This window comes from Protomyctophum bolini (assembly GCF_963924005.1).
Source record: "Protomyctophum bolini genome assembly, chromosome: 14".
Classification (NCBI taxonomy): domain Eukaryota; kingdom Metazoa; phylum Chordata; class Actinopteri; order Myctophiformes; family Myctophidae; genus Protomyctophum; species Protomyctophum bolini.
The window spans coordinates 19,771,834-19,799,813 of NC_137875.1; positions in this window are offsets into that span (position 1 = coordinate 19,771,834).

The following is a 27,980-nucleotide window of genomic DNA, read 5'->3' on the forward strand; positions in this document are numbered from 1 at the left end:
ATTTTTTTCAAATCTTCAAAAATGATGAAAAACGGCGCGCTATAGTATGCCATACGATATGGGCTATAGCCCATGGTCCAAAATGATGAGAAACGAGGATAACTTTTTTTTTCAAAATTTCAAAAAACATGGGCTATAACCCATCGTTTTTGTCATTTCGTCAATTTTTTCAAATCCTCAAAAATGATGAAAAACTGCACGCTATAGTATGCCGTACGATATGGGCTATAGCCCACGGTCCAAAATGATGAGAAACGAGGCTAACTTTTTTTTTCAAAATTTCAAAAAACATGGGCTATAACCCATCGTTTTTGTCATTTCGTCAATTTTTTCAAATCCTCAAAAATGATGAAAAACTGCGCGCTATAGTATGCCGTACGATATGGGCTATAGCCCACGGTCCAAAATGATGAGAAACGAGGCTAACTTTTTTTTTCCAAAATTTCAAAAAACATGGGCTATAACCCATCGTTTTTGTCATTTCGTCAATTTTTTCAAATCCTCAAAAATGATGAAAAACTGCGCGCTATAGTATGCCGTACAATATGGACTATAGCCCACGGTCCAAAATGATGAGAAACGAGGCTAACTTTTTTTTTCAAAATTTCAAAAAACATGGGCTATAACCCATCGTTTTTGTCATTTCGTCATTTTTTTCAAATCTTCAAAAATGATGAAAAACGGCGCGCTATAGTATGCCATACGATATGGGCTATAGCCCATGGTCCAAAATGATGAGAAACGAGGATAACTTTTTTTTTCAAAATTTCAAAAAACATGGGCTATAACCCATCGTTTTTGTCATTTCGTCAATTTTTTCAAATCCTCAAAAAAGATGAAAAACTGCACGCTATAGTATGCCGTACGATATGGGCTATAGCCCACGGTCCAAAATGATGAGAAACGAGGCTAACTTTTTTTTTCAAAATTTCAAAAAACATGGGCTATAACCCATCGTTTTTGTCATTTCGTCAATTTTTTCAAATCCTCAAAAATGATGAAAAACTGCGCGCTATAGTATGCCGTACGATATGGGCTATAGCCCACGGTCCAAAATGATGAGAAACGAGGCTAACTTTTTTTTCCAAAATTTCAAAAAACATGGGCTATAACCCATCGTTTTTGTCATTTCGTCAATTTTTTCAAATCCTCAAAAATGATGAAAAACTGCGCGCTATAGAATGCCGTACGATATGGGCTATAGCCCACGGTCCAAAATGATGAGAAACGAGGCTAACTTTTTTTTTCAAAATTTCAAAAAACATGGGCTATAACCCATCGTTTTTGTCATTTCGTAAATTTTTTCAAATCCTCAAAAATGATGAAAAACTGCGCGCTATAGTATGCCGTACGATATGGGCTATAGCCCACGGTCCAAAATGATGAGAAACGAGGCTAACTTTTTTTTTCAAAATTTCAAAAAACATGGGCTATAACCCATCGTTTTTGTCATTTCGTCATTTTTTTCAAATCTTCAAAAATGATGAAAAACGGCGCGCTATAGTATGCCGTACGATATGGGCTATAGCCCACGGTCCAAAATGATGAGAAACGAGGCTAACTTTTTTTTTCAAAATTTCAAAAAACATGGGCTATAACCCATCGTTTTTGTCATTTCGTCATTTTTTTCAAATCTTCAAAAATGATGAAAAACGGCGCGCTATAGTATGCCGTACGATATGGGCTATAGCCCACGGTCCAAAATGATGAGAAACGAGGCTAACTTTTTTTTTCAAAATTTCAAAAAACATGGGCTATAACCCATCGTTTTTGTCATTTCGTCAATTTTTTCAAATCCTCAAAAATGATGAAAAACTGCGCGCTATAGTATGCCGTACAATATGGACTATAGCCCACGGTCCAAAATGATGAGAAACGAGGCTAACTTTTTTTTTCAAAATTTCAAAAAACATGGGCTATAACCCATCGTTTTTGTCATTTCGTCATTTTTTTCAAATCTTCAAAAATGATGAAAAACGGCGCGCTATAGTATGCCGTACGATATGGGCTATAGCCCACGGTCCAAAATGATGAGAAACGAGGCTAACTTTTTTTTTCAAAATTTCAAAAAACATGGGCTATAACCCATCGTTTTTGTCATTTCGTCAATTTTTTCAAATCCTCAAAAATGATGAAAAACTGCGCGCTATAGTATGCCGTACGATATGGGCTATAGCCCACGGTCCAAAATGATGAGAAACGAGGCTAACCTTTTTTTTCAAAATTTCAAAAAACATGGGCTATAACCCATCGTTTTTGTCATTTCGTCAATTTTTTCAAATCCTCAAAAATGATGAAAAACTGCGCGCTATAGTATGCCGTACAATATGGGCTATAGCCCACGGTCCAAAATGATGAGAAACGAGGCTAACTTTTTTTTTCAAAATTTCAAAAAACATGGGCTATAACCCATCGTTTTTGTAATTTCGTCATTTTTTTCAAATCTTCAAAAATGATGAAAAACGGCGCGCTATAGTATGCCGTACGATATGGGCTATAGCCCACGGTCCAAAATGATGAGAAACGAGGCTAACCTTTTTTTTCAAAATTTCAAAAAACATGGGCTATAACCCATCGTTTTTGTCATTTCGTCAATTTTTTCAAATCCTCAAAAATGATGAAAAACTGCGCGCTATAGTATGCCGTACGATATGGGCTATAGCCCACGGTCCAAAATGATGAGAAACGAGGCTAACTTTTTTTTTCAAAATTTCAAAAAACATGGGCTATAACCCATCGTTTTTGTCATTTCGTCATTTTTTCAAATCATCAAAAATGATGAAAAACGGCGCGCTATAGTATGCCGAACGATATGGGCTATAGCACACGGTCCAAAATGATGAGAAACGAGGCTAACTTTTTTTTTCAAAATTTCAAAAAACATGGGCTATAACCCATCGTTTTTGTCATTTCGTCAATTTTTTCAAATCCTCAAAAATGATGAAAAACTGCGCGCTATAGTATGCCGTAAGATATGGGCTATAGCCCACGGTCCAAAATGATGAGAAACGAGGCTAACTTTTTTTTTCAAAATTTCAAAAAACATGGGCTATAACCCATCGTTTTTGTCATTTCGTCAATTTTTTCAAATCCTCAAAAATGATGAAAAACTGCGCACTATAGTATGCCGTACGATATGGGCTATAGCCCACGGTCCAAAATGATGAGAAACGAGGCTAACTTTTTTTTTCAAAATTTCAAAAAACATGGGCTATAACCCATCGTTTTTGTCATTTCGTCAATTTTTTCAAATCCTCAAAAATGATGAAAAACTGCGCGCTATAGTATGCCGTACAATATGGGCTATAGCCCACGGTCCAAAATGATGATAAACGAGGCTAACTTTTTTTTTCAAATTTTCAAAAAACATGGGCTATAACCCATCGTTTTTGTCATTTCGTCATTTTTTTCAAATCTTCAAAAATGATGAAAAACGGCGCGCTATAGTATGCCGTACGATATGGGCTATAGCCCACGGTCCAAAATGATGAGAAACGAGGCTAACTTTTTTTTTCAAAATTTCAAAAAACATGGGCTATAACCCATCGTTTTTGTCATTTCGTCAATTTTTTCAAATCCTCAAAAATGATGAAAAACTGCGCGCTATAGTATGCCGTACGATATGGGCTATAGCCCACGGTCCAAAATGATGAGAAACGAGGCTAACTTTTTTTTTCAAAATTTCAAAAAACATGGGCTATAACCCATCGTTTTTGTCATTTCGTCATTTTTTTCAAATCTTCAAAAATGATGAAAAACGGCGCGCTATAGTATGCCGTACGATATGGGCTATAGCCCACGGTCCAAAATGATGAGAAACGAGGCTAACTTTTTTTTTCAAAATTTCAAAAAACATGGGCTATAACCCATCGTTTTTGTCATTTCGTCATTTTTTCAAATCATCAAAAATGATGAAAAACGGCGCGCTATAGTATGCCGTACGATATGGGCTATAGCACACGGTCCAAAATGATGAGAAACGAGGCTAACTTTTTTTTTCAAAATTTCAAAAAACATGGGCTATAACCCATCGTTTTTGTCATTTCGTCAATTTTTTCAAATCCTCAAAAATGATGAAAAACTGCGCGCTATAGTATGCCGTACGATATGGGCTATAGCGCACGGTCCAAAATGATGAGAAACGAGGCTAACTTTTTTTTTCAAAATTTCAAAAAACATGGGCTATAACCCATCGTTTTTGTCATTTCGTCAATTTTTTCAAATCCTCAAAAATGATGAAAAACTGCGCACTATAGTATGCCGTACGATATGGGCTATAGCCCACGGTCCAAAATGATGAGAAACGAGGCTAACTTTTTTTTTCAAAATTTCAAAAAACATGGGCTATAACCCATCGTTTTTGTCATTTCGTCAATTTTTTCAAATCCTCAAAAATGATGAAAAACTGCGCGCTATAGTATGCCGTACAATATGGGCTATAGCCCACGGTCCAAAATGATGAGAAACGAGGCTAACTTTCTTTTTCAAAATTTCAAAAAACATGGGCTATAACCCATCGTTTTTGTCATTTCGTCATTTTTTTTAAATCTTCAAAAATGATGAAAAACGGTGCGCTATAGTATGCCGTACGATATGGGCTATAGCCCACGGTCCAAAATGATGAGAAACGAGGCTAACTTTTTTTTCAAAATTTCAAAAAACATGGGCTATAACCCATCGTTTTTGTCATTTCGTCATTTTTTCAAATCTTCAAAATGATGAAAAACGGCGCGCTATAGTATGCCGTACGATATGGGCTATAGCCCACGGTCCAAAATGATGAGAAACGAGGCTAACTTTTTTTTTCAAAATTTCAAAAAACATGGGCTATAACCCATCGTTTTTGTCATTTCGTCAATTTTTTCAAATCCTCAAAAATGATGAAAAACTGCGCGCTATAGTATGCCGTACGATATGGGCTATAGCCCACGGTCCAAAATGATGAGAAACGAGGCTAACTTTTTTTTTCAAAATTTCAAAAACATGGGCTATAACCCATCGTTTTTGTCATTTCGTAATTTTTTTCAAATCTTCAAAAATGATGAAAAACGGCGCGCTATAGTATGCCGTACGATATGGGCTATAGCCCACGGTCCAAAATGATGAGAAACGAGGCTAACCTTTTTTTTCAAAATTTCAAAAAACATGGGCTATAACCATCATTTTTGTCATTTCGTCAATTTTTTCAAATCCTCAAAAATGATGAAAAACTGCGCGCTATAGTATGCCGTACGATATGGGCTATAGCCCACGGTCCAAAATGATGAGAAACGAGGCTAACTTTTTTTTTCAAAATTTCAAAAAACATGGGCTATAACCCATCGTTTTTGTCATTTCGTCAATTTTTTCAAATCCTCAAAATGATGAAAAACTGCGCGCTATAGTATGCCGTACGATATGGGCTATAGCCCACGGTCCAAAATGATGAGAAACGAGGCTAACTTTTTTTTTCAAAATTTCAAAAAACATGGGCTATAACCCATCGTTTTTGTCATTTCGTCATTTTTTTCAAATCTTCAAAAATGATGAAAAACGGCGCGCTATAGTATGCCGTACGATATGGGCTATAGCCCACGGTCCAAAATGATGAGAAACGAGGCTAACTTTTTTTTTCAAAATTTCAAAAAACATGGGCTATAACCCATCGTTTTTGTCATTTCGTCAATTTTTTCAAATCCTCAAAAATGATGAAAAACTGCGCGCTATAGTATGCCGTACGATATGGGCTATAGCCCACGGTCCAAAATGATGAGAAACGAGGCTAACTTTTTTTTCCAAAATTTCAAAAAACATGGGCTATAACCCATCGTTTTTGTCATTTCGTCAATTTTTTCAAATCCTCAAAAATGATGAAAAACTGCGCGCTATAGAATGCCGTACGATATGGGCTATAGCCCACGGTCCAAAATGATGAGAAACGAGGCTAACTTTTTTTTTCAAAATTTCAAAAAACATGGGCTATAACCCATCGTTTTTGTCATTTCGTAAATTTTTTCAAATCCTCAAAAATGATGAAACTGCGCGCTATAGTATGCCGTACGATATGGGCTATAGCCCACGGTCCAAAATGATGAGAAACGAGGCTAACTTTTTTTTTCAAAATTTCAAAAAACATGGGCTATAACCCATCGTTTTTGTCATTTCGTCATTTTTTTCAAATCTTCAAAAATGATGAAAAACGGCGCGCTATAGTATGCCGTACGATATGGGCTATAGCCCACGGTCCAAAATGATGAGAAACGAGGCTAACTTTTTTTTTTCAAAATTTCAAAAACATGGGCTATAACCCATCGTTTTTGTCCATTTCGTCATTTTTTTCAAATCTTCAAAAATGATGAAAAACGGCGCGCTATAGTATGCCGTACGATATGGGCTATAGCCCACGGTCCAAAATGATGAGAAACGAGGCTAACTTTTTTTTTCAAAATTTCAAAAAACATGGGCTATAACCCATCGTTTTTGTCATTTCGTCAATTTTTTTCAAATCCTCAAAAATGATGAAAAACTGCGCGCTATAGTATGCCGTACAATATGGACTATAGCCCACGGTCCAAAATGATGAGAAACGAGGCTAACTTTTTTTTTCAAAATTTCAAAAAACATGGGCTATAACCCATCGTTTTTGTCATTTCGTCATTTTTTTCAAATCTTCAAAAATGATGAAAAACGGCGCGCTATAGTATGCCGTACGATATGGGCTATAGCCCACGGTCCAAAATGATGAGAAACGAGGCTAACTTTTTTTTTCAAAATTTCAAAAAACATGGGCTATAACCCATCGTTTTTGTCATTTCGTCAATTTTTTCAAATCCTCAAAAATGATGAAAAACTGCGCGCTATAGTATGCCGTACGATATGGGCTATAGCCCACGGTCCAAAATGATGAGAAACGAGGCTAACTTTTTTTTTCAAAATTTCAAAAAACATGGGCTATAACCCATCGTTTTGTCATTTCGTCAATTTTTTCAAATCCTCAAAAATGATGAAAAACTGCGCGCTATAGTATGCCGTACAATATGGGCTATAGCCCACGGTCCAAAATGATGAGAAACGAGGCTAACGTTTTTTTTCAAAATTTCAAAAAACATGGGCTATAACCCATCGTTTTTGTAATTTCGTCATTTTTTTCAAATCTTCAAAATGATGAAAAACGGCGCGCTATAGTATGCCGTACGATATGGGCTATAGCCCACGGTCCCAAAATGATGAGAAACGAGGCTAACCTTTTTTTTCAAAATTTCAAAAAACATGGGCTATAACCCATCGTTTTTGTCATTTCGTCAATTTTTTCAAATCCTCAAAAATGATGAAAAACTGCGCGCTATAGTATGCCGTACGATATGGGCTATAGCCCACGGTCCAAAATGATGAGAAACGAGGCTAACTTTTTTTTTCAAAATTTCAAAAAACATGGGCTATAACCCATCGTTTTTGTCATTTCGTCATTTTTTCAAATCATCAAAAATGATGAAAAACGGCGCGCTATAGTATGCCGAACGATATGGGCTATAGCACACGGTCCAAAATGATGAGAAACGAGGCTAACTTTTTTTTTCAAAATTTCAAAAAACATGGGCTATAACCCATCGTTTTTGTCATTTCGTCAATTTTTTCAAATCCTCAAAAATGATGAAAAACTGCGCGCTATAGTATGCCGTAAGATATGGCTATAGCCCACGGTCCAAAATGATGAGAAACGAGGCTAACTTTTTTTTTCAAAATTTCAAAAACATGGGCTATAACCCATCGTTTTTGTCATTTCGTCAATTTTTTCAAATCCTCAAAAATGATGAAAAACTGCGCGCTATAGTATGCCGTACAATATGGGCTATAGCCCACGGTCCAAAATGATGAGAAACGAGGCTAACTTTTTTTTTCAAAATTTCAAAAAAACATGGGCTATAACCCATCGTTTTTGTCATTTCGTCATTTTTTTCAAATCTTCAAAATGATGAAAAACTGCGCGCTATAGTATGCCGTACGATATGGGCTATAGCCCACGGTCCAAAATGATGAGAAACGAGGCTAACTTTTTTTTTCAAAATTTCAAAAAACATGGGCTATAACCCATCGTTTTTGTCATTTCGTCATTTTTTTAAATCTTCAAAAATGATGAAAAACGGTGCGCTATAGTATGCCGTACGATATGGGCTATAGCCCACGGTCCAAAATGATGAGAAACGAGGCTAACTTTTTTTTTCAAAATTTCAAAAAACATGGGCTATAACCCATCGTTTTTGTCATTTCGTCATTTTTTTCAAATCTTCAAAAATGATGAAAAACGGCGCGCTATAGTATGCCGTACGATATGGGCTATAGCCCACGGTCCAAAATGATGAGAAACGAGGCTAACTTTTTTTTCCAAAATTTCAAAAAACATGGGCTATAACCCATCGTTTTTGTCATTTCGTCAATTTTTTCAAATCCTCAAAAATGATGAAAAACTGCGCGCTATAGTATGCCGTACGATATGGGCTATAGCCCACGGTCCAAAATGATGAGAAACGAGGCTAACTTTTTTTTCAAAATTTCAAAAAACATGGGCTATAACCCATCGTTTTTGTCATTTCGTAATTTTTTTCAAATCTTCAAAAATGATGAAAAACGGCGCGCTATAGTATGCCGTACGATATGGGCTATAGCCCACGGTCCAAAATGATGAGAAACGAGGCTAACCTTTTTTTTCAAAATTTCAAAAAACATGGGCTATAACCCATCGTTTTTGTCATTTCGTCAATTTTTTCAAATCCTCAAAAATGATGAAAAACTGCGCGCTATAGTATGCCGTACGATATGGGCTATAGCCCACGGTCCAAAATGATGAGAAACGAGGCTAACTTTTTTTTTCAAAATTTCAAAAAACATGGGCTATAACCCATCGTTTTTGTCATTTCGTCAATTTTTTCAAATCCTCAAAAATGATGAAAAACTGCGCGCTATAGTATGCCGTACTATATGGGCTATAGCCCACGGTCCAAAATGATGAGAAACGAGGCTAACTTTTTTTTTCAAAATTTCAAAAAACATGGGCTATAACCCATCGTTTTTGTCATTTCGTCATTTTTTTCAAATCTTCAAAAATGATGAAAAACGGCGCGCTATAGTATGCCGTACGATATGGGCTATAGCCCACGGTCCAAAATGATGAGAAACGAGGCTAACTTTTTTTTTCAAAATTTCAAAAAACATGGGCTATAACCCATCGTTTTTGTCATTTCGTCAATTTTTTCAAATCCTCAAAAATGATGAAAAACTGCGCGCTATAGCATGCCGTACGATATGGGCTATAGCCCACGGTCCAAAATGATGAGAAACGAGGCTAACTTTTTTTTCAAAATTTCAAAAAACATGGGCTATAACCCATCGTTTTTGTCATTCGTCAATTTTTTCAAATCCTCAAAAATGATGAAAAAACTGCGCGCTATAGTATGCCGTACAATATGGGCTATAGCCCACGGTCCAAAATGATGAGAAACGAGGCTAACTTTTTTTTTCAAAATTTCAAAAAACATGGGCTATAACCCATCGTTTTTGTCATTTCGTCATTTTTTTCAAATCTTCAAAAATGATGAAAAACTGCGCGCTATAGTATGCCGTACGATATGGGCTATAGCCCACGGTCCAAAATGATGAGAAACGAGGCTAACTTTTTTTTTCAAAATTTCAAAAAACATGGGCTATAACCCATCGTTTTTGTCATTTCGTCAATTTTTTCAAATCCTCAAAAATGATGAAAAACTGCGCGCTATAGCATGCCGTACGATATGGGCTATAGCCCACGGTCCAAAATGATGAGAAACGAGGCTAACTTTTTTTTTCAAAATTTCAAAAAACATGGGCTATAACCCATCGTTTTTGTCATTTCGTCAATTTTTTCAAATCCTCAAAAATGATGAAAAACTGCGCGCTATAGTATGCCGTACAATATGGGCTATAGCCCACGGTCCAAAATGATGAGAAACGAGGCTAACTTTTTTTTTCAAAATTTCAAAAAACATGGGCTATAACCCATCGTTTTTGTCATTTCGTCATTTTTTTCAAATCTTCAAAAATGATGAAAAACTGCGCGCTATAGTATGCCGTACGATATGGGCTATAGCCCACGGTCCAAAATGATGAGAAACGAGGCTAACTTTTTTTTTCAAAATTTCAAAAAACATGGGCTATAACGCATCGTTTTTGTCATTTCGTCAATTTTTTCAAATCCTCAAAAATGATGAAAAACTGCGCGCTATAGTATGCCGTACGATATGGGCTATAGCCCACGGTCCAATAAATGATGAGAAACGAGGCTAACTTTTTTTTTCAAAATTTCAAAAAACATGGGCTATAACCCATCGTTTTTGTCATTTCGTCATTTTTTTCAAATCTTCAAAAATGATGAAAAACGGCGCGCTATAGTATGCCATACGATATGGGCTATAGCCCATGGTCCAAAATGATGAGAAACGAGGATAACTTTTTTTTTCAAAATTTCAAAAAACATGGGCTATAACCCATCGTTTTTGTCATTTCGTCAATTTTTTCAAATCCTCAAAAATGATGAAAAACTGCACGCTATAGTATGCCGTACGATATGGGCTATAGCCCACGGTCAAAATGATGAGAAACGAGGCTAACTTTTTTTTTCAAAATTTCAAAAAACATGGGCTATAACCCATCGTTTTTGTCATTTCGTCAATTTTTTCAAATCCTCAAAAATGATGAAAAACTGCGCGCTATAGTATGCCGTACGATATGGGCTATAGCCCACGGTCCAAAATGATGAGAAACGAGGCTAACTTTTTTTTTCCAAAATTTCAAAAAACATGGGCTATAACCCATCGTTTTTGTCATTTCGTCAATTTTTTCAAATCCTCAAAAATGATGAAAAACTGCTCGCTATAGTATGCCGTACGATATGGGCTATAGCCCACGGTCCAAAATGATGAGAAACGAGGCTAACTTTTTTTTTCAAATTTTCAAAAAACATGGGCTATAACCCATCGTTTTTGTCATTTCGTCAATTTTTTCAAATCCTCAAAAATGATGAAAAACTGCGCGCTATAGTATGCCGTACAATATGGGCTATAGCCCACGGTCCAAAATGATGAGAAACGAGGCTAACTTTTTTTTTCAAAATTTCAAAAAACATGGGCTATAACCCATCGTTTTTGTCATTTCGTCAATTTTTTCAAATCTCAAAAATGATGAAAAACTGCGCGCTATAGTATGCCGTACGATATGGGCTATAGCCCACGGTCCAAAATGATGAGAAACGAGGCTAACTTTTTTTTTCAAAATTTCAAAAAACATGGGCTATAACCCATCGTTTTTGTCATTTCGTCAATTTTTTCAAATCCTCAAAAATGATGAAAAACTGCGCGCTATAGCATGCCGTACGATATGGGCTATAGCCCACGGTCCAAAATGATGAGAAACGAGGCTAACTTTTTTTTTCAAATTTCAAAAAACATGGGCTATAACCCATCGTTTTTGTCATTTCGTCAATTTTTTCAAATCCTCAAAAATGATGAAAAACTGCGCGCTATAGTATGCCGTACAATATGGGCTATAGCCCACGGTCCAAAATGATGAGAAACGAGGCTAACTTTTTTTTTCAAAATTTCAAAAAACATGGGCTATAACCCATCGTTTTTGTCATTTCGTCATTTTTTTCAAATCTTCAAAAATGATGAAAAACTGCGCGCTATAGTATTGCCGTACGATATGGGCTATAGCCCACGGTCCAAAATGATGAGAAACGAGGCTAACTTTTTTTTTCAAAATTTCAAAAAACATGGGCTATAACCCATCGTTTTTGTCATTTCGTCAATTTTTTCAAATCCTCAAAAATGATGAAAAACTGCGCGCTATAGTATGCCGTACAATATGGGCTATAGCCCACGGTCCAAAATGATGAGAAACGAGGCTAACTTTTTTTTTCAAAATTTCAAAAAACATGGGCTATAACCCATCGTTTTTGTCATTTCGTCATTTTTTTCAAATCTTCAAAAATGATGAAAAACTGCGCGCTATAGTATGCCGTACGATATAGTATGCCGTACGATATGGGCTATAGCCCACGGTCCAAAATGATGAGAAACGAGGCTAACTTTTTTTTTCAAAATTTCAAAAAACATGGGCTATAACCCATCGTTTTTGTCATTTCGTCAATTTTTTCAAATCCTCAAAAATGATGAAAAACTGCGCGCTATAGTATGCCGTACGATATGGGCTATAGCCCACGGTCCAAAATGATGAGAAACGAGGCTAACTTTTTTTTTCAAAATTTCAAAAAACATGGGCTATAACCCATCGTTTTTGTCATTTCGTCATTTTTTTCAAATCTTCAAAAATGATGAAAAACGGCGCGCTATAGTATGCCATACGATATGGGCTATAGCCCATGGTCCAAAATGATGAGAAACGAGGATAACTTTTTTTTCAAAATTTCAAAAAACATGGGCTATAACCCATCGTTTTTGTCATTTCGTCAATTTTTTCAAATCCTCAAAAATGATGAAAAACTGCACGCTATAGTATGCCGTACGATATGGGCTATAGCCCACGGTCCAAAATGATGAGAAACGAGGCTAACTTTTTTTTTCAAAATTTCAAAAAACATGGGCTATAACCCATCGTTTTTGTCATTTCGTCAATTTTTTCAAATCCTCAAAAATGATGAAAAACTGCGCGCTATAGTATGCCGTACGATATGGGCTATAGCCCACGGTCCAAAATGATGAGAAACGAGGCTAACTTTTTTTTCAAAATTTCAAAAAACATGGGCTATAACCCATCGTTTTTGTCATTTCGTCAATTTTTTCAAATCCTCAAAAATGATGAAAAACTGCGCGCTATAGTATGCCGTACGATATGGGCTATAGCCCACGGTCCAAAATGATGAGAAACGAGGCTAACTTTTTTTTTCAAAATTTCAAAAAACATGGGCTATAACCCATCGTTTTTGTCATTTCGTAAATTTTTTCAAATCCTCAAAATGATGAAAAACTGCGCGCTATAGTATGCCGTACGATATGGGCTATAGCCCACGGTCCAAAATGATGAGAAACGAGGCTAACTTTTTTTTTTCAAAATTTCAAAAAACATGGGCTATAACCCATCGTTTTTGTCATTTCGTCATTTTTTTCAAATCTTCAAAAATGATGAAAAACGGCGCGCTATAGTATGCCGTACGATATGGGCTATAGCCCACGGTCCAAAATGATGAGAAACGAGGCTAACTTTTTTTTTCAAAATTTCAAAAAACATGGGCTATAACCCATCGTTTTTGTCATTTCGTCATTTTTTTCAAATCTTCAAAAATGATGAAAAACGGCACGCTATAGTATGCCGTACGATATGGGCTATAGCCCACGGTCCAAAATGATGAGAAACGAGGCTAACTTTTTTTTTCAAAATTTCAAAAAACATGGGCTATAACCATCGTTTTTGTCATTTCGTCAATTTTTTCAAATCCTCAAAAATGATGAAAAACTGCGCGCTATAGTATGCCGTACAATATGGGCTATAGCCCACGGTCCAAAATGATGAGAAACGAGGCTAACTTTTTTTTTCAAAATTTCAAAAAACATGGGCTATAACCCATCGTTTTTGTCATTTCGTCATTTTTTTCAAATCTTCAAAAATGATGAAAAACGGCGCGCTATAGTATGCCGTACGATATGGGCTATAGCCCACGGTCCAAAATGATGAGAAACGAGGCTAACTTTTTTTTCAAAATTTCAAAAAACATGGGCTATAACCCATCGTTTTTGTCATTTCGTCAATTTTTTCAAATCTCAAAAATGATGAAAAACTGCGCGCTATAGTATGCCGTACGATATGGGCTATAGCCCACGGTCCAAAATGATGAGAAACGAGGCTAACTTTTTTTTTCAAAATTTCAAAAAACATGGGCTATAACCCATCGTTTTTGTCATTTCGTCATTTTTTCAAATCATCAAAAATGATGAAAAACGGCGCGCTATAGTATGCCGTACGATATGGGCTATAGCCCACGGTCCAAAATGATGAGAAACGAGGCTAACTTTTTTTTTCAAAATTTCAAAAAACATGGGCTATAACCCATCGTTTTTGTCATTTCGTCATTTTTTTCAAATCTTCAAAAATGATGAAAAACTGCGCGCTATAGTATGCCGTACGATATGGGCTATAGCCCACGGTCCAAAATGATGAGAAACGAGGCTAACTTTTTTTTTCAAAATTTCAAAAAACATGGGCTATAACCCATCGTTTTTGTCATTTCGTCAATTTTTTCAAATCCTCAAAAATGATGAAAAACTGCGCGCTATAGTATGCCGTACGATATGGGCTATAGCCCACGGTCCAAAATGATGAGAAACGAGGCTAACTTTTTTTTTCAAAATTTCAAAAAACATGGGCTATAACCCATCGTTTTTGTCATTTCGTCAATTTTTTCAAATCCTCAAAAATGATGAAAAACTGCGCGCTATAGTATGCCGTACGATATGGGCTATAGCCCACGGTCCAAAATGATGAGAAACGAGGCTAACTTTTTTTTTCAAAATTTCAAAAAACATGGGCTATAACCCATCGTTTTTGTCATTTCGTCAATTTTTTCAAATCCTCAAAAATGATGAAAAACTGCGCGCTATAGTATGCCGTACGATATGGGCTATAGCCCACGGTCCAAAATGATGAGAAACGAGGCTAACTTTTTTTTTCAAAATTTCAAAAAACATGGGCTATAACCCATCGTTTTTGTCATTTCGTCATTTTTTTCAAATCTTCAAAAATGATGAAAAACGGCGCGCTATAGTATGCCGTACGATATGGGCTATAGCCCACGGTCCAAAATGATGAGAAACGAGGCTAACCTTTTTTTTCAAAATTTCAAAAAACATGGGCTATAACCCATCGTTTTTGTCATTTCGTCAATTTTTTCAAATCCTCAAAAATGATGAAAAACTGCGCGCTATAGTATGCCGTACGATATGGGCTATAGCCCACGGTCCAAAATGATGAGAAACGAGGCTAACTTTTTTTCAAAATTTCAAAAAACATGGGCTATAACCCATCGTTTTTGTCATTTCGTCATTTTTTCAAATCATCAAAAATGATGAAAAACGGCGCGCTATAGTATGCCGTACGATATGGGCTATAGCACACGGTCCAAAATGATGAGAAACGAGGCTAACTTTTTTTTTCAAAATTTCAAAAAACATGGGCTATAACCCATCGTTTTTGTCATTTCGTCAATTTTTTCAAATCCTCAAAAATGATGAAAAACTGCGCGCTATAGTATGCCGTAAGATATGGGCTATAGCCACGGTCCAAAATGATGAGAAACGAGGCTAACTTTTTTTTTCAAAAATTCAAAAAACATGGGCTATAACCCATCGTTTTTGTCATTTCGTCAATTTTTTCAAATCCTCAAAATGATGAAAAACTGCGCCTATAGTATGCCGTACGATATGGGCTATAGCCCACGGTCCAAAATGATGAGAAACGAGGCTAACTTTTTTTTTCAAAATTTCAAAAACATGGGCTATAACCCATCGTTTTTGTCATTTCGTCAATTTTTTCAAATCCTCAAAAATGATGAAAAACTGCGCGCTATAGTATGCCGTACAATATGGGCTATAGCCCACGGTCCAAAATGATGAGAAACGAGGCTAACTTTTTTTTTCAAAATTTCAAAAAACATGGGCTATAACCCATCGTTTTTGTCATTTCGTCAATTTTTTCAAATCCTCAAAAATGATGAAAAACTGCGCGCTATAGTATGCCGTACGATATGGGCTATAGCCCACGGTCCAAAATGATGAGAAACGAGGCTAACTTTTTTTTTCAAAATTTCAAAAAACATGGGCTATAACCCATCGTTTTTGTCATTTCGTCAATTTTTTCAAATCCTCAAAAATGATGAAAAACTGCGCGCTATAGTATGCCGTACGATATGGGCTATAGCCCACGGTCCAAAATGATGAGAAACGAGGCTAACTTTTTTTTCAAATTTCAAAAAACATGGGCTATAACCCATCGTTTTTGTCATTTCGTCATTTTTTCAAATCTTCAAAATGATGAAAAACGGCGCGCTATAGTATGCCGTACGATATGGGCTATAGCCCACGGTCCAAAATGATGAGAAACGAGGCTAACTTTTTTTTTCAAAATTTCAAAAAACATGGGCTATAACCCATCGTTTTTGTCATTTCGTCAATTTTTTCAAATCCTCAAAAATGATGAAAAACTGCGCGCTATAGCATGCCGTACGATATGGGCTATAGCCCACGGTCCAAAATGATGAGAAACGAGGCTAACTTTTTTTTTCAAAATTTCAAAAAACATGGGCTATAACCCATCGTTTTTGTCATTTCGTCAATTTTTTCAAATCCTCAAAAATGATGAAAAACTGCGCGCTATAGTATGCCGTACGATATGGGCTATAGCCCACGGTCCAAAATGATGAGAAACGAGGCTAACTTTTTTTTTCAAAATTTCAAAAAACATGGGCTATAACCATCGTTTTTGTCATTTCGTCATTTTTTCAAATCCTCAAAAATGATGAAAAACTGCGCGCTATAGTATGCCGTACAATATGGGCTATAGCCCACGGTCCAAAATGATGAGAAACGAGGCTAACTTTTTTTTTCAAAATTTCAAAAAACATGGGCTATAACCCATCGTTTTTGTCATTTCGTCATTTTTTCAAATCCTCAAAAATGATGAAAAACTGCGCCTATAGTATGCCGTACGATATGGGCTATAGCCCACGGTCCAAAATGATGAGAAACGAGGCTAACTTTTTTTTTCAAAATTTCAAAAACATGGGCTATAACCCATCGTTTTTGTCATTTCGTCAATTTTTTCAAATCCTCAAAATTATGAAAAACTGCGCGCTATAGTATGCCGTACAATATGGGCTATAGCCCACGGTCCAAAATGATGAGAAACGAGGCTAACTTTTTTTTTCAAAATTTCAAAAAACATGGGCTATAACCCATCGTTTTTGTCATTTCGTCATTTTTTTAAATCTTCAAAAATGATGAAAAACGGCGCGCTATAGTATGCCGTACGATATGGGCTATAGCCCACGGTCCAAAATGATGAGAAACGAGGCTAACTTTTTTTTTCAAAATTTCAAAAAACATGGGCTATAACCCATCGTTTTTGTCATTTCGTCAATTTTTCAAATCCTCAAAATGATGAAAAACTGCGCGCTATAGTATGCCGTACGATATGGGCTATAGCCCACGGTCCAAAATGATGAGAAACGAGGCTAACTTTTTTTTTCAAAATTTCAAAAAACATGGGCTATAACCCATCGTTTTTGTCATTTCGTAATTTTTTTCAAATCTTCAAAAATGATGAAAAACGGCGCGCTATAGTATGCCGTACGATATGGGCTATAGCCCACGGTCCAAAATGATGAGAAACGAGGCTAACTTTTTTTTCAAAATTTCAAAAAACATGGGCTATAACCCATCGTTTTTGTCATTTCGTCAATTTTTTCAAATCCTCAAAAATGATGAAAAACTGCGCGCTATAGTATGCCGTACGATATGGGCTATAGCCCACGGTCCAAAATGATGAGAAACGAGGCTAACTTTTTTTTTCAAAATTTCAAAAAACATGGGCTATAACCCATCGTTTTTGTCATTTCGTCAATTTTTTCAAATCCTCAAAAATGATGAAAAACTGCGCGCTATAGTATGCCGTACAGATATGGGCTATAGCCCACGGTCCAAAATGATGAGAAACGAGGCTAACTTTTTTTTTCAAAATTTCAAAAAACATGGGCTATAACCCATCGTTTTTGTCATTTCGTCATTTTTTTCAAATCTTCAAAAATGATGAAAAACGGCGCGCTATAGTATGCCGTACGATATGGGCTATAGCCCACGGTCCAAAATGATGAGAAACGAGGCTAACTTTTTTTTTCAAAATTTCAAAAAACATGGGCTATAACCCATCGTTTTTGTCATTTCGTCAATTTTTTCAAATCCTCAAAATGATGAAAAACTGCGCGCTATAGCATGCCGTACGATATGGGCTATAGCCCACGGTCCAAAATGATGAGAAACGAGGCTAACTTTTTTTTTCAAAATTTCAAAAACATGGGCTATAACCCATCGTTTTTGTCATTTCGTCAATTTTTTCAAATCCTCAAAATGATGAAAAACTGCGCGCTATAGTATGCCGTACAATATGGGCTATAGCCCACGGTCCAAAATGATGAGAAACGAGGCTAACTTTTTTTTTCAAAATTTCAAAAAACATGGGCTATAACCCATCGTTTTTGTCATTTCGTCATTTTTTCAAATCTTCAAAAATGATGAAAAACTGCGCGCTATAGTATGCCGTACGATATGGGCTATAGCCCACGGTCCAAAATGATGAGAAACGAGGCTAACTTTTTTTTTCAAAATTTCAAAAAACATGGCTATAACCCATCGTTTTTGTCATTTCGTCAATTTTTTCAAATCCTCAAAAATGATGAAAAACTGCGCGCTATAGTATGCCGTACGATATGGGCTATAGCCCACGGTCCAAAATGATGAGAAACGAGGCTAACTTTTTTTTTCAAAATTTCAAAAAACATGGGCTATAACCATCGTTTTTGTCATTTCGTCAATTTTTTCAAATCCTCAAAAATGATGAAAAACTGCGCGCTATAGTATGCCGTACAATATGGGCTATAGCCCACGGTCCAAAATGATGAGAAACGAGGCTAACTTTTTTTTTCAAAATTTCAAAAAACATGGGCTATAACCCATCGTTTTTGTCATTTCGTCATTTTTTTCAAATCTTCAAAAATGATGAAAAACTGCGCGCTATAGTATGCCGTACGATATGGGCTATAGCCCACGGTCCAAAATGATGAGAAACGAGGCTAACTTTTTTTTCAAAATTTCAAAAAACATGGGCTATAACCCATCGTTTTTGTCATTTCGTCAATTTTTTCAAATCCTCAAAAATGATGAAAAACTGCGCGCTATAGTATGCCGTACGATATGGGCTATAGCCCACGGTCCAAAATGATGAGAAACGAGGCTAACTTTTTTTTCAAATTTCAAAAAACATGGGCTATAACCCATCGTTTTTGTCATTTCGTCATTTTTTTCAAATCTTCAAAAATGATGAAAAACGGCGCGCTATAGTATGCCGTACGATATGGGCTATAGCCCACGGTCCAAAATGATGAGAAACGAGGCTAACTTTTTTTTTCAAAATTTCAAAAAACATGGGCTATAACCCATCGTTTTTGTCATTTCGTCAATTTTTTCAAATCCTCAAAAATGATGAAAAACTGCGCGCTATAGTATGCCGTACGATATGGGCTATAGCCCACGGTCCAAAATGATGAGAAACGAGGCTAACTTTTTTTTCAAATTTCAAAAAACATGGGCTATAACCCATCGTTTTTGTCATTTCGTCAATTTTTTCAAATCCTCAAAAATGATGAAAAACTGTGCGCTATAGTATGCCGTACGATATGGGCTATAGCCCACGGTCCAAAATGATGAGAAACGAGGCTAACTTTTTTTTTCAAAATTTCAAAAACATGGGCTATAACCCATCGTTTTGTCATTTCGTCATTTTTTCAAATCCTCAAAAATGATGAAAAACTGCGCGCTATAGTATGCCGTACAATATGGGCTATAGCCCACGGTCCAAAATGATGAGAAACGAGGCTAACTTCTTTTTTCAAAATTTAAAAAACATGGGCTATAACCCATCGTTTTTGTCATTTCGTCAATTTTTTCAAATCCTCAAAAATGATGAAAAACGGCGCGCTATAGTATGCCGTACGATATGGGCTATAGCCCACGGTCCAAAATGATGAGAAACGAGGCTAACTTTTTTTTCAAAATTTCAAAAAACATGGGCTATAACCCATCGTTTTTGTCATTTCGTCAATTTTTTCAAATCCTCAAAAATGATGAAAAACTGCGCGCTATAGTATGCCGTACGATATGGGCTATAGCCCACGGTCCAAAATGATGAGAAACGAGGCTAACTTTTTTTTTCAAAATTTCAAAAAACATGGGCTATAACCCATCGTTTTTGTCATTTCGTCAATTTTTTCAAATCCTCAAAAATGATGAAAAACTGCGCGCTATAGTATGCCGTACAATATGGGCTATAGCCCACGGTCCAAAATGATGAGAAACGAGGCTAACTTTTCTTTTTCAAAATTTCAAAAAACATGGGCTATAACCCATCGTTTTTGTCATTTCGTCAATTTTTTCAAATCCTCAAAAATATGAAAAACTGTGCGCTATAGTATGCCGTACGATATGGGCTATAGCCCACGGTCCAAAATGATGAGAAACGAGGCTAACTTTTTTTTCAAAATTTCAAAAAACATGGGCTATAACCCATCGTTTTTGTCATTTCGTCAATTTTTTCAAATCCTCAAAAATGATGAAAAACTGCAGCGCTATAGTATGCCGTACAATATGGGCTATAGCCCACGGTCCAAAATGATGAGAAACGAGGCTAACTTATTTTTTTCAAAATTTAAAAAAACATGGGCTATATAACCCATCGTTTTTGTCATTTCGTCAATTTTTTCAAATCCTCAAAAATGATGAAAAACGGCGCGCTATAGTATGCCGTACGATATGGGCTATAGCCCACGGTCCAAAATGATGAGAAACGAGGCTAACTTTTTTTTTCAAAATTTCAAAAAACATGGGCTATAACCCATCGTTTTTGTCATTTCGTCAATTTTTTCAAATCCTCAAAAATGATGAAAAACTGCGCGCTATAGTATGCCGTACAATATGGGCTATAGCCCACGGTCCAAAATGATGAGAAACGAGGCTAACTTTTTTTTTCAAAATTTAAAAAAACATGGGCTATAACCCATCGTTTTTGTCATTTCGTCAATTTTTCAAATCTTCAAAAATGATGAAAAACGGCGCGCTATAGTATGCCGTACGATATGGGCTATAGCCCACGGTCCAAAATGATGAGAAACGAGGCTAACTTTTTTTTTCAAAATTTCAAAAAACATGGGCTATAACCCATCGTTTTTGTCATTTCGTCAATTTTTTCAAATCCTCAAAAATGATGAAAAACTGCGCGCTATAGTATGCCGTACGATATGGGCTATAGCCCACGGTCCAAAATGATGAGAAACGAGGCTAACTTTTTTTTTCAAAATTTCAAAAAACATGGGCTATAACCCATCGTTTTTGTCATTTCGTCAATTTTTTCAAATCCTCAAAAATGATGAAAAACTGCGCGCTATAGTATGCCGTACAATATGGGCTATAGCCCACGGTCCAAAATGATGAGAAACGAGGCTAACTTTTTTTTTCAAAATTTCAAAAAACATGGGCTATAACCCATCGTTTTTGTCATTTCGTCATTTTTTTCAAATCTTCAAAATGATGAAAAACGGCGCGCTATAGTATGCCGTACGATATGGGCTATAGCCCACGGTCCAAAATGATGAGAAACGAGGCTAACTTTTTTTTCAAAATTTCAAAAAACATGGGCTATAACCCATCGTTTTTGTCATTTCGTCAATTTTTTTAAATCCTCAAAAATGATGAAAAACTGCGCGCTATAGTATGCCGTACGATATGGGCTATAGCCCACGGTCCAAAATGATGAGAAACGAGGCTAACTTTTTTTTCAAAATTTCAAAAAACATGGGCTATAACCCATCGTTTTTGTCATTTCGTCATTTTTTCAAATCTTCAAAAATGATGAAAAACGGCGCGCTATAGTATGCCGTACGATATGGGCTATAGCCCACGGTCCAAAATGATGAGAAACGAGGCTAACTTTTTTTTTCAAAATTTCAAAAAACATGGGCTATAACCCATCGTTTTTGTCATTTCGTCAATTTTTTCAAATCCTCAAAAATGATGAAAAACTGCGCGCTATAGTATGCCGTACGATATGGGCTATAGCCCACGGTCCAAATGATGAGAAACGAGGCTAACTTTTTTTTCAAAATTTCAAAAAACATGGGCTATAACCCATCGTTTTTGTCATTTCGTCATTTTTTCAAATCTCAAAAATGATGAAAAACTGCGCGCTATAGTATGCCGTACGATATGGGCTATAGCCCACGGTCCAAAATGATGAGAAACGAGGCTAACTTTTTTTTCAAAATTTCAAAAAACATGGGCTATAACCCATCGTTTTTGTCATTTCGTCAATTTTTTCAAATCCTCAAAAATGATGAAAAACTGCGCGCTATAGTATGCCGTACGATATGGGCTATAGCCCACGGTCCAAAATGATGAGAAACGAGGCTAACTTTTTTTTCAAAATTTCAAAAAACATGGGCTATAACCCATCGTTTTTGTCATTTCGTCAATTTTTTCAAATCCTCAAAAATGATGAAAAACTGCGCGCTATAGTATGCCGTACGATATGGGCTATAGCCCACGGTCCAAAATGATGAGAAACGAGGCTAACTTTTTTTTTCAAAATTTCAAAAAACATGGGCTATAACCCATCGTTTTTGTCATTTCGTCATTTTTTCAAATCCTCAAAAATGATGAAAAACGGCGCGCTATAGTATGCCGTACGATATGGGCTATAGCCCACGGTCCAAAATGATGAGAAACGAGGCTAACTTTTTTTTTCAAAATTTCAAAAAACATGGGCTATAACCCATCGTTTTTGTCATTTCGTCAATTTTTTCAAATCCTCAAAAATGATGAAAAACTGCGCGCTATAGTATGCCGTACGATATGGGCTATAGCCCACGGTCCAAAATGATGAGAAACGAGGCTAACTTTTTTTTTCAAAATTTCAAAAAACATGGGCTATAACCCATCGTTTTTGTCATTTCGTCAATTTTTTCAAATCCTCAAAAATGATGAAAAACGGCGCGCTATAGTATGCCGTACGATATGGGCTATAGCCCACGGTCCAAAATGATGAGAAACGAGGCTAACTTTTTTTTTCAAAATTTCAAAAAACATGGGCTATAACCCATCGTTTTTGTCATTTCGTCATTTTTTCAAATCCTCAAAAATGATGAAAAACTGCGCGCTATAGTATGCCGTACGATATGGGCTATAGCCACGGTCCAAAATGATGAGAAACGAGGCTAACTTTTTTTTTCAAAATTTCAAAAAACATGGGCTATAACCCATCGTTTTTGTCATTTCGTCAATTTTTTCAAATCCTCAAAAATGATGAAAAACTGCGCGCTATAGTATGCCGTACGATATGGGCTATAGCCCACGGTCCAAAATGATGAGAAACGAGGCTAACTTTTTTTTTCAAAATTTCAAAAAACATGGGCTATAACCCATCGTTTTTGTCATTTCGTCATTTTTTTCAAATCTTCAAAAATGATGAAAAACGGCGCGCTATAGTATGCCGTACGATATGGGCTATAGCCCACGGTCCAAAATGATGAGAAACGAGGCTAACTTTTTTTTTCAAAATTTCAAAAAACATGGGCTATAACCCATCGTTTTTGTCATTTCGTCAATTTTTTCAAATCTCAAAAATGATGAAAAACGGCGCGCTATAGTATGCCGTACGATATGGGCTATAGCCCACGGTCCAAAATGATGAGAAACGAGGCTAACTTTTTTTTTCAAAATTTCAAAAAACATGGGCTATAACCCATCGTTTTTGTCATTTCGTCAATTTTTTCAAATCTCAAAAATGATGAAAAACTGCGCGCTATAGTATGCCGTACGATATGGGCTATAGCCCACGGTCCAAAATGATGAGAAACGAGGCTAACTTTTTTTTCAAAATTTCAAAAAACATGGGCTATAACCCATCGTTTTTGTCATTTCGTAATTTTTTTCAAATCTTCAAAAATGATGAAAAACGGCGCGCTATAGTATGCCGTACGATATGGGCTATAGCCCACGGTCCAAAATGATGAGAAACGAGGCTAACTTTTTTTTCAAAATTTCAAAAAACATGGGCTATAACCCATCGTTTTTGTCATTTCGTCAATTTTTTCAAATCCTCAAAAATGATGAAAAACTGCGCGCTATAGTATGCCGTACGATATGGGCTATAGCCCACGGTCCAAAATGATGAGAAACGAGGCTAACTTTTTTTTTCAAAATTTCAAAAACATGGGCTATAACCCATCGTTTTTGTCATTTCGTCAATTTTTTCAAATCCTCAAAAATGATGAAAAACTGCGCGCTATAGTATGCCGTACGATATGGGCTATAGCCCACGGTCCAAAATGATGAGAAACGAGGCTAACTTTTTTTTTCAAAATTTCAAAAAACATGGGCTATAACCCATCGTTTTTGTCATTTCGTAATTTTTTCAAATCTTCAAAATGATGAAAAACGGCGCGCTATAGTATGCCGTACGATATGGGCTATAGCCCACGGTCCAAAATGATGAGAAACGAGGCTAACCTTTTTTTTCAAAATTTCAAAAAACATGGGCTATAACCCATCGTTTTTGTCATTTCGTCATTTTTTCAAATCCTCAAAAATGATGAAAAACTGCGCGCTATAGTATGCCGTACGATATGGGCTATAGCCCACGGTCCAAAATGATGAGAAACGAGGCTACTTTTTTTTTCAAAATTTCAAAAAACATGGGCTATAACCCATCGTTTTTGTCATTTCGTCAATTTTTTCAAATCCTCAAAAATGATGAAAAACTGCGCGCTATAGTATGCCGTACGATATGGGCTATAGCCCACGGTCCAAAATGATGAGAAACGAGGCTAACTTTTTTTTTCAAAATTTCAAAAAACATGGGCTATAACCCATCGTTTTTGTCATTTCGTCATTTTTTTCAAATCTTCAAAAATGATGAAAAACGGCGCGCTATAGTATGCCGTACGATATGGGCTATAGCCCACGGTCCAAAATGATGAGAAACGAGGCTAACTTTTTTTTCAAAATTTCAAAAAACATGGGCTATAACCCATCGTTTTTGTCATTTCGTCAATTTTTTCAAATCCTCAAAAATGATGAAAAACTGCGCGCTATAGTATGCCGTACGATATGGGCTATAGCCCACGGTCCAAAATGATGAGAAACGAGGCTAACTTTTTTTTTCAAAATTTCAAAAAACATGGGCTATAACCCATCGTTTTTTGTCATTTCGTCATTTTTTCAAATCATCAAAAATGATGAAAAACGGCGCGCTATAGTATGCCGTACGATATGGGCTATAGCCCACGGTCCAAAATGATGAGAAACGAGGCTAACTTTTTTTTCAAATTTCAAAAACATGGCTATAACCCATCGTTTTTGTCATTTCGTCAATTTTTTCAAATCCTCAAAAATGATGAAAAACTGCGCGCTATAGTATGCCGTACGATATGGGCTATAGCCCACGGTCCAAAATGATGAGAAACGAGGCTAACTTTTTTTTTCAAAATTTCAAAAAACATGGGCTATAACCCATCGTTTTTGTCATTTCGTCATTTTTTTCAAATCTCAAAAATGATGAAAAACGGCGCGCTATAGTATGCCGTACGATATGGGCTATAGCCCACGGTCCAAAATGATGAGAAACGAGGCTAACCTTTTTTTTCAAAATTTCAAAAAACATGGGCTATAACCCATCGTTTTTGTCATTTCGTCAATTTTTTCAAATCCTCAAAAATGATGAAAAACTGCGCGCTATAGTATGCCGTACGATATGGGCTATAGCCCACGGTCCAAAATGATGAGAAACGAGGCTAACTTTTTTTTTCAAAATTTCAAAAAACATGGGCTATAACCCATCGTTTTTGTCATTTCGTCAATTTTTTCAAATCCTCAAAAATGATGAAAAACTGCGCGCTATAGTATGCCGTACGATATGGGCTATAGCCCACGGTCCAAAATGATGAGAAACGAGGCTAACTTTTTTTTTCAAAATTTCAAAAAACATGGGCTATAACCCATCGTTTTTGTCATTTCGTCAATTTTTTCAAATCCTCAAAAATGATGAAAAACTGCGCGCTATAGTATGCCGTACGATATGGGCTATAGCCCACGGTCCAAAATGATGAGAAACGAGGCTAACTTTTTTTTCAAAATTTCAAAAAACATGGCTATAACCCATCGTTTTTGTCATTTCGTCAATTTTTTCAAATCTTCAAAAATGATGAAAAACTGCGCGCTATAGTATGCCGTACGATATGGGCTATAGCCCACGGTCCAAAATGATGAGAAACGAGGCTAACTTTTTTTTCAAATTTCAAAAAACATGGGCTATAACCCATCGTTTTTGTCATTTCGTCAATTTTTTCAAATCTCAAAATGATGAAAAACTGCGCGCTATAGTATGCCGTACGATATGGGCTATAGCCCACGGTCCAAAATGATGAGAAACGAGGCTAACTTTTTTTTTCAAAATTTCAAAAAACATGGGCTATAACCCATCGTTTTTGTCATTTCGTCATTTTTTCAAATCCTCAAAAATGATGAAAAACTGCGCGCTATAGTATGCCGTACGATATGGGCTATAGCCCACGGTCCAAAATGATGAGAAACGAGGCTAACTTTTTTTTTCAAAATTTCAAAAAACATGGGCTATAACCCATCGTTTTTGTCATTTCGTCATTTTTTTCAAATCTCAAAAATGATGAAAAACGGCGCGCTATAGTATGCCGTACGATATGGGCTATAGCCCACGGTCCAAAATGATGAGAAACGAGGCTAACTTTTTTTTTCAAAATTTCAAAAAACATGGGCTATAACCCATCGTTTTTGTCATTTCGTCAATTTTTTCAAATCCTCAAAAATGATGAAAAACTGCGCGCTATAGTATGCCGTACATATGGGCTATAGCCCACGGTCCAAAATGATGAGAAACGAGGCTAACTTTTTTTTTCAAATTTCAAAAACATGGGCTATAACCCATCGTTTTTGTCATTTCGTCAATTTTTTCAAATCCTCAAAAATGATGAAAAACTGCGCGCTATAGTATGCCGTACGATATGGGCTATAGCCCACGGTCCAAAATGATGAGAAACGAGGCTAACTTTTTTTTTCAAAATTTCAAAAAACATGGGCTATAACCCATCGTTTTTGTCATTTCGTCAATTTTTTCAAATCTCAAAAATGATGAAAAACTGCGCGCTATAGTATGCCGTACGATATGGGCTATAGCCCACGGTCCAAAATGATGAGAAACGAGGCTAACTTTTTTTTTCAAAATTTCAAAAAACATGGGCTATAACCCATCGTTTTTGTCATTTCGTCAATTTTTTCAAATCCTCAAAAATGATGAAAAACTGCGCGCTATAGTATGCCGTACGATATGGGCTATAGCCCACGGTCCAAAATGATGAGAAAACGAGGCTAACTTTTTTTTTCAAAATTTCAAAAAACATGGGCTATAACCCATCGTTTTTGTCATTTCGTCATTTTTTTCAAATCTCAAAAATGATGAAAAACTGCGCGCTATAGTATGCCGTACAATATGGGCTATAGCCCACGGTCCAAAATGATGAGAAACGAGGCTAACTTTTTTTTTCAAAATTTCAAAAACATGGGGCTATAACCCATCGTTTTTGTCATTTCGTCATTTTTTCAAATCTTCAAAAATGATGAAAAAACTGCGCGCTATAGTATGCCGTACGATATGGGCTATAGCCCACGGTCCAAATGATGAGAAACGAGGCTACTTTTTTTTTCAAAATTTCAAAAAACATGGGCTATAACCCATCGTTTTTGTCATTTCGTCAATTTTTTCAAATCCTCAAAAATGATGAAAAACTGCGCGCTATAGCATGCCGTACGAATATGGGCTATAGCCCACGGTCCAAAATGATGAGAAACGAGGCTAACTTTTTTTTCAAAATTTCAAAAAACATGGGCTATAACCCATCGTTTTTGTCATTTCGTCAATTTTTTCAAATCCTCAAAAATGATGAAAAACTGCGCGCTATAGTATGCCGTACAATATGGGCTATAGCCCACGGTCCAAAATGATGAGAAACGAGGCTAACTTTTTTTTTCAAAATTTCAAAAACATGGGCTATAACCCATCGTTTTTGTCATTTCGTCATTTTTTTCAAATCTTCAAAAATGATGAAAAAC